Consider the following 8,897-nt stretch of genomic DNA (forward strand, 5'->3'; position numbering starts at 1 on the left):
ACGATGCAATTGAAGGTAAGTCGTTGGGAAAGCATGACCTGATCGTCAGATTCCAGATCAGATCGTCAGAGGAGACTGAATCTTCCTCGCCTCCCCTCTATACCCTCTTGGGACCTCTCTCTGGTGCTCAGCGCACTGCAGAGACCTCCCTCTGAACCACTGCAGTCAGCTGAGTTAAAAATCCTGTCACTGAAGACAGTGCTCCTGACTGCTCTGGCTTCCATCAAGAGGGTAGGAGACCTGCAAGCATTTTCGGTCGACGAATCGTGCCTAGAATTCGGGCCAGCCAACTCTCAGGTTGTCCTGAGACCCCGGCATGGATACGTGCCCAAGGTTCCTACCACTCCCTTCATGTATGCTATTGTCTTGGCGTATCAGTCCCAAGACATGCCTTACCCATTCGGGTTGCGAGCACACTCAACTAGGAGTGTTGCTTCCTCCTGGGCGCTGGCTGAAGGCACATCGCTGACAGATATATGTAGAGCTGCGGGCTGGGCGACACCCAACACGTTCGCTAGATTCTATAGCCTTTGTGTAGAGCCGGTATCTTCCCGTTTACTCGCCCCCAGTGGCCAGTAGCGCGAAGGACCCGTTCTTAGTGTCGGATTGCAACACCACTCCCGCCTTGCTGGGCCAGATATGTGCGTCCATTTGCTCCAGTAGTGTTCCCCAGAAATGGCTAACCCTGTTGAGTTCCTCCGTCACCCCTGCGGCAGTCAGACGTTGTGGAGCGTCTGACGCCAGGCCTACACTCGTATGCATTGTGGAACTTTTGCTAGGCTGGGTGTCCATATGTAGCGTTCCCTGTGGCGACCCCATATGTGTATTCCTCCACGATCAGCTCCTCTGTGGATGAGCCCATGTCTTTCCCTTGACAGAGTCCACTCTGTCATCTCTGCTGGTGTTCTTTCCCCCCTAGAACTAGGCTGGAACCACCCCAGAGACTGCCATATGTTGTACTACCCTGCTCGGCTAGTCCATATATAAAACCGCCACAGTGCCTCACTCTGGGGTAGGACGTGGCTTCCGGAGCGTCACCTTTTCCAAGGGCATGCTTTCCCAGCGTTATCCAATAAGTCACACTGAGTGGGTCTAGCAGAACATCAGTGACTGACCTTCTCTGCTTAGAGCTCCTACTTTCTGCCCAACATTGTGGTCAGGCCAGGAGACTCAAGCGGAGCGTTGGAAAGGCCAGTAGCAGTGGCGTGTTGGTAGATATCCCCATTTCGTCAGTCATGACGTACGTCATAGTGACAGATGAAGGGGAACGTCTCGGTTTACGTATGGTAACCCTCGTTCCCCGAGGAGGGAACGGAGACGTACGTCCCGTCGCCACAGTTGTTGAGCTTCCGCTGTACGGCCGAGTCACAAGTCCGGCTCCTGAAGATGCGATTCACCGGCCGCTTATTATATGCTTGCGCCACGATGCACAGCAGCTGGTGCAATTATTCCATGCCAATGTCCATTGGCTCATTTAGTTTACACTCAAAGTAGATTGGTCTCTCAAGTGAGATCCCCATTTCGTCAGTCATGATGTATGTCTCCTTTCCCTCCTCGGGGAACGAGGGTTACCATACGTAACCGAGACGTTTTTCACATACATTTGCATAAGTAGCCACTAAGCCAAGACTTGATTGTAATCACATATTATTTATTTCAATAATCCAAATGTTCATAAATTGCTTTAGATAATAAGAATTTAAATTTAAAAAGTAAATAAAAATAAAAATAAAAAAAAAACAGCAATAAGCAGACATGTACAGGGGTGAAGAGTGAACACACACCTGTGTGTGTGTGTGTGTGATCATGTTCATTCAACATTGCATTTATGCTTTAGTACTAGGCCTTTATTTATGTTTGGACATTTTTTAGAATAATGCTGGAATTATTGATTTTATTTACCAAAGAGAGAGAGAGAGATTACAGGTATACTATCCCGAGCATCTCCAGATCTAACAAAACTCTGTATGATTAAAGCCTAATTATGTTACTTAAAGACATATTAAAATAAAATTGGAGAAAGTACAATTTTAATTCTTGTGTATAAAATAAATGTCAAATTTTATACATGAACGGCATACTCTAGGTCAGTTTCAATTAAAGGAGGCCTACAATTTTAATAACAAAAAATTGATTTGTAAACTAGTTCTAGATTTACAGTACTGATTACAGTATCACTGAAAGAAAGTCTGCACAGTAATTCTGGTTAGACACACTGGGCTCTATATCTCCAATACTGTGTGTAAGTTAAATACAGTACAGGCACTACTGGGAAAATAGGAAAAATGAAATGCTTAATAACTGTCCATATCATCACTCGAACTAATCCTTAGTCATTTTATCCCGTTTCTATCTCATTTGTCTTGATCCTCATGTATTACAAACATGTAATGCATTTTTTCTTCTGGCTGGGCCAGTATAAATAATATTTGGTGTTGAAACCTGAGAAGTCTTTCACTTAAATGAAAGATTATCTCTGAAATGACACTACTTGAGCATGTCAAAAAAAAAAAAATTCTCTTAACTTCCATCCTTTACCAGCAAAGCGACTTTTCCCCATCACACCACATCACAGTTCTTTAGTGTTTGTAGATTAAAGCAAACCAAATCAATCTTTAAAAAAAAGTCCCTGAACACGTTTACATTGTGATTAATCAAAATTCTCATCATGGCTTTGAAAATGCATGGATGTCTAGAATTACTTGCTAAAAGTACTATTCCTAAACTATTACTAAATATACTATTATTTAAAGTAAATTCCTGTTTTTGATGGACTCTTTGCGTAACAGCGTGCTGAAACGTGACAACTAAACCCAACGAATTCACAACGTTTTATTATAGTGTTCTCATTGTAACATTATGTAATGTGAAAGTCCCAATAGTTATTAATTTGTGCATTGCTGTTTGAGCTGCATGTGCTGAAACAATGATCACTGGTGCGCTGCTCTACCATGTTAATTCTTAACCAAACTATGCGTTTATATGATGTCTCTATATGAGATAAATCAGATACATATATACACAAAATAAACATATTACAACTTACAATTGCACAAAACAAAAAGCTGCAAACAAGCCCAACTTATTGTCATGAAGGTGTAACTTGTTATGGATGCGTTGTGGATGCGCTTTAACAACTTGCTAAAATGGGTGTAAAAAGAATTCTCATCATTCTTTTACTGCACTTAATTGTATTTTCCTTTTCGAAGTGATTCCAATCATATTTCAAGCCATTTGAAATCATCATGCATCTGAAGTGTCTCAGCTGAAGGACATAATCCATTACTTATCGGCTTGAATTTATCCGCAAATTTTATTATTGGGTCGACAACGATAACATTAAAAATGAACGTATCGGCTGATACCGATATGGTGGCCGAAATATTGTGCATCTCTACTTGCACTGTTAGACTTTTCTGTAATTTCTACAGTTATTTACTTTAAATCCCCCAGTATTATACTGCTATTTCTCTTTACAGTAAATAACTGTGATTCCCATTGCATCATGGGAATTTTCTGTGACGTCTAACACCACATACAGAGACTTACTGTATTTTTTAAATTTGCTGTATACTACTGTATTAGACGTAACTGCCTCTCTGGCTGGCACCATTCCACCGTGCTTTTTATTTCCTAATTTTTGCCTTACACCGCGTGTCTACAACGCTATAATAGCCAGAGGCTGTCTATATTGGACACATTGAAGCGACCGGACCTTTAAATGCAAACCTGTTTGTCCCTTGTCAGAAATAGCGCGAGCGCTTGGACTCGTATCGGACTATATAACGGCCGCGGCGCATCACTGTCTGGGATTTGTCGTGTCGCGTCAGAGCATCCAGTGTAGGTAATGGCATGATGTCTATGGGTAATGGGGTCTGTGTTTTGTTGGATCGCGACGTTCGTGTCTGGCCCGGGGAAGAGACGGAATTCACTTCACCGAGAGAGAGATCAGCAAGCAAGGTAAAAAAAAAAAAAAAAAAAAAATACCTTCTGTGTGTGTTGACAGGATTGTGCCCAGTTTAACCTATGTTATAACGTTAACGTTAGCCTAACGTTACTCGTCGTCAACATGGCGGTAACGAACTTTACCATGGTAAACTGGGCTAACGTTTCATTTTACACACTTTGTTAGATTGAATTGTCGAGTTAAAATATGCCAACGAGCAACGCGTTTACATAAACAATAAATGTGAATAAACTAATGTGAAATTCTGTTTATAGCCTAATGTTGGCCTACTGATGAGAACCTTTATAGTTTTAGCATTATTTTTCAAACAATACCATATTATAGTTTTTTTTTTTAAATGGAATTTAATATATACTTCCATTTTTGTGTTTAAAGGCAACTGCAACAAAGCGCCAATTCGCGCCAGTGACTTCTAGCAAGATTCCAGAGGTAAAGCAGCCCATTTGTGATATATTTTGAGATAAGTTTGCTGAAATTATTAGCATACGCTATGTGAAAATTGCTTTGAGCCACTGGTGCAGACTAGGTAGCTTACAATATCTTATAAAATCTCTATAAACTTTATATCAAATAAGTGACCTTTGCATTATGTCTAACTTTATTACACAGCAAATGAACCAATCAGAAGATGGACCATTGTCTTTGTTCAGTCTCACCAGATTAAATGTATCCAGGTAAACACTGCAGTTAAACTCTCACTAATTCATTCATACCAAATCTAGCATTCTAAACAACTTAAGTTTATATTTTTGCATTATTTTGATATTTTATTAGCCAGAAGACTCTACCATTGCAGTCCCACCTGACTAGGAAGGTCCTAATATCAGCGCACAGGTGGGTTATACTGTAGGAAGGAGAACGATCATCACACAGTGATTTCTTGCATGTATCTTACTGTGTATTTGTCTCAAACAGGTACTCCTTCACTTTCTATGGATCTCAGCATTTTTGGACAGAATTTAGGATTTGTAAGTATTAAAATTTAATCTGGCATAATTTAATTTAGTTCTTTTGTATGCTATTTATTGACAAAAGCTGTTTACAAATATATATTCTTAAGTTTTTGTGAAAATAATAATAAAAATTAACAAAAAAGGAGGTTAAAAATAATGTGACACTAATATTTTCTCTCTCTCTCTCTCTCTCATATAGTTTTGGAACCAGGATCTCCTCTGAAGGACTGAGTACATTTGTGTTTGTGGACACGCATGCAGACCAGGGAACATTCTGATGTTGTCAATCAAGTTCTGAACAGGAACCAATCTTTGGAGAAGTTCATTTATTCACAAAGGTGGACAAAAACATTGTGTTGGCTTTTTGAAGATTTTTTTGATGATGATTTTTACTCCTATGCTGTAGAAAAGATGGAGTAGACACTAGACAGTCAGACATTGATAATAATAAGAAATGTTTCTTGAGCATCAAAGAGACTTCTTTCAAAAACATTAAGACACTTAAATACTTCTTTTGGCCACCAGTGTACATGAATCCAACACATTTTTGGAAATAAGTGATATTATTTTTAAGGTGGGGTTATGTGTCTTGTATTGTGAAAAGAACTGTGTTTTGTCCTGTTTTGGACATTTCCTTTTTGAATGCTTAAAAATGTATTTATATTCTGCAGTTTTATGAATGTAATGGTTGATATTTCATTATAATACTTGTATAAGCTAAACAACCAATGACTCTACATTCATTTAGTCAAATGCTAATGTTTTGTTTATGGTTTTATGTATGTTTTCAAAAATGTTTGCAGTGAAGGACAGCACATAATGTGTTAATTTAACACGTTTACACATCTTTGTGCTAACCTCTCTGACATATTTACTTTGTTAAAATCATTAACACAATGAATGAGTTAAAATTAACACAAAAAAATGTTGTCTCTAAACTCACCCATTAATGTGTAAAAATTTCACACATCATTTCCAGCATTGGCATGTTTATTTTGTGATATATACGAAATGTTTTAAATAAAAAAATGGTATTTGTGATAACTTTGTCTAATTGGTTTGTATGAAAGTAGTACTTATGTAGGATAAAAATAAAATTAATCATATATCAAAATTATCAAATCTAATTTATATTTAGTACAAATAAAAATAATTACAGTAGTGTACTGATTAGCTTAGTTTTTACAGTAATGCACTGTACTGATTAGCTTAGTTTTTACAGTAATGCACTGTATTTACACAAAACTGAAATACGGTTTGGTACTGTAACTCTTAATTACAGTAACTTACTGGCAACAGTGTTGCCAGTAAGTTACTGTAAAAAACCCTTGAAAAGTCTAACAGTGTGGTAGACTGATCTACAGTTTGGAACAAAAAAAAAAAAAAGCTGATCACCCCTAGTCTTCAGTCAAGACATTGGGACCAATAAAAGTCTTTGATCCAAAGACCTTAGATGTTTGACAGGTGTATTTATATCCAGAAGGTCAAAAAGATAAGAATGTGGGAGATGACTTCCTCATTGCATGCTTGAATATTTAAATAGTAGGTGGGTTTAATGCAGTATAATCAAACCTCACATTTCATTGGATGTCTCTGTTTTTTATACATTTAAATCAGAGTTTAGTCAGTAAAGGAAGGCAGAAAGTCGAACTGAGAGTTTGAACATTGTACCACAGCTTCAAAGTGGTCTTTTGATGCAGAAGGGGGTACACAGTCCCAGACTACATATAAGGATATTTTAATTGTGGAAATGTTTGACACAATAATCATGGAGGACAACAGCCAAAACATACAGTATTGCTTTCCAGACAACAATTTGTCATGTTTCAAAAATAACAAACCTGAAGTGGAGTATGTTGTTTTGTATGTTTTCATTTCTTTATTGTCAGTGTTCACTGTGTTTCTGAACCTGCTGGTGATCATCTCCATCTCTCACTTCAAGAAACTTCACACTCCAACCAACCTGCTCATTCTCTCTCTGGCTGTGGCTGACCTGATTGTGGGACTGATTGTTATACCTTTAATGGGCATCAGATTTATAGAATCATGCTGGTACTTTGGAGAGACATTTTGTTCTTTATTTTCATTTATTATATTTATGGTTGTTACGGCATCTCTTGGTAATTTATTTTTTATATCTGTAGACCGTTACATTGCTGTGAGTGACCCTTTGAGATACACAGTAAGGGTCACAACTGATAAAGTTATTTTTTGCATTATTATAAACTGGCTGTGTTGTGGCATATATTCTGTCATTATATTACACAATACTATGTTTTATCCAGAGACACATAACAGGTGTTATGGAGACTGTTCAGTTTCTTTTAATTTTGAACATTTTATCACAGATCTCATAGTCACTTTTGTTGCCCCTTCTTCTGTAATCATGTCTATATATGTGAAAATCTTCTGTGTTGCGAAGCATCAGGCCAAGGTTGTAAATTCTGTCACAGGTGTCAGCAGGTCACAAAGAAAGGCAGGAAAAATTGTTGTCGAAAAAAATGGGGATTGTTGTCGCAGTTTTCTTTATGTGTTGGATACCATACTATATTGTCACTCTTATTGAAGGAAATGAGTCTACAGAATCAGTTGAACTTAATGTAACATGCTGGATTGTGTACATGAATTCCTGTATGAATCCAGTTATTTATTAGCCTGACTACGTCAGACTTCCTACTTCCGCTAATTTCATTTCGCTCCTGTAGTCAGTCTGAGATAGCAGCGTATCTTTCAGTTTTCCACCGGCCTGAAAACAGCCGGGCCAATCAACGAACAGAGGGCGGGCTGAGAGCCGTGACGTAGACGCTGATTGTACCGTGGTGGATGCGTACTTGCGTAGATTTACTTCACATAATCTGCAAAAGTCGTTCACAGCCATGTTCACTCCGGTATTTCGCTCAATGGTTTAGTTTTTGCATCATACATGTGTTTACAGTGGAAGTTAGATGCGGCTGAGCATGCGCATAACACACGCCATAACCAAACGTTATGTGATTGGCTTACGGGTAACCAATGATTTTAAACTTCAGACAAGCGCCCCCCCCGCGAGAGAGAAAACACTTCTCTATTATGCTATTCCAGACTCTCTCTACGAAGCAAAGTGAAGTAGCAGAGTCTGGTATTACCAGGCTACTTATTTATGCATTGTTTTATAAATGGTTTAGAATATCAGCTAAACACATTGTTACTCTAAAAATCTTGAATCCATCATCAGAGCACTTCAGTCTTTTCCCAGACTATAAATGATCGAGTTTTGCTTGGAGAGTTACGGATCTCATTCCCTTATGTTTCCTTGTACAGTGATTATTACTTTGTATTTTAGGATATTTTATGTTGCACATCAGCAAGTGAAAGTTATAAACTCTGATAAAGGGTGGTAAATGTGTAATAGAAGGTTCGGTAAGGAAAAAAGAGCAAATCAGCTCTGACATTAGGAATAATTGGGACAGTTTTTCTGCTTTTTACAGTTATCTCATCCACCATATAAAAATGTCTAACTTGGACCTTGTACATTGACATCATATCTGAATATTTTCTATGCTTTATTTTACTGCTGCTTTAAAATATCAGTTAAAAACATCATCAATCCTTATTAATATTTACTCCTACATATTCCTTATTAATACTGATTAATCATGCCTAACATAATTTTTTTTTTATTGTAGTAATTTTACATTGTAGATTCAAAGACCTATATTTTAAATAGGTGTTTAATGGCATCATTTTACTAAGTATAAAGGCCATCATCGCTGCTATGATACCAATACTAATGTCTATATTAGGATCCCCCCCCCCCCCCTCCCCTCATGTTTAGCCATTAATTATAACCATTCAAAATTACACTGTATTTGAAAGCCATAACTGTTACATCTAATAGGCTTTAAAAATATAATAACTTTTACATGTAAGTGAACTTAAAAAAAAACAATCTTCACATAAACCAATAATAATAAATATCACATTTATCTGTGCCTTTA

General features: G+C 37.6%; 1 long non-coding RNA gene and 1 pseudogene across 2 annotated transcripts; both read left to right on the plus strand.

Annotated features, from left to right (window-relative positions):
• Nucleotides 1-3,808: 3,808 nt before the first annotated feature.
• LOC307152837 lies at nt 3,809-4,806 on the plus strand. Its single transcript, XR_013820062.1, has 4 exons — nt 3,809-3,960; nt 4,343-4,396; nt 4,577-4,641; nt 4,742-4,806. It is a non-coding gene; the product is annotated as an uncharacterized lncRNA (long non-coding RNA).
• A 1,864-nt stretch (nt 4,807-6,670) lies between these two features.
• On the plus strand, nt 6,671-8,166 carry LOC307152827 (trace amine-associated receptor 13c-like; annotated as a pseudogene). The gene is made up of 2 exons: nt 6,671-7,562; nt 8,053-8,166. The product of its transcript is annotated as a trace amine-associated receptor 13c-like (transcript).
• Nucleotides 8,167-8,897: the final 731 nt, after the last annotated feature.

The sequence above is a fragment of the Squalius cephalus genome (assembly GCF_949319135.1).
Source record: "Squalius cephalus genome assembly, chromosome: 24".
NCBI classification, from domain to species: domain Eukaryota; kingdom Metazoa; phylum Chordata; class Actinopteri; order Cypriniformes; family Leuciscidae; genus Squalius; species Squalius cephalus.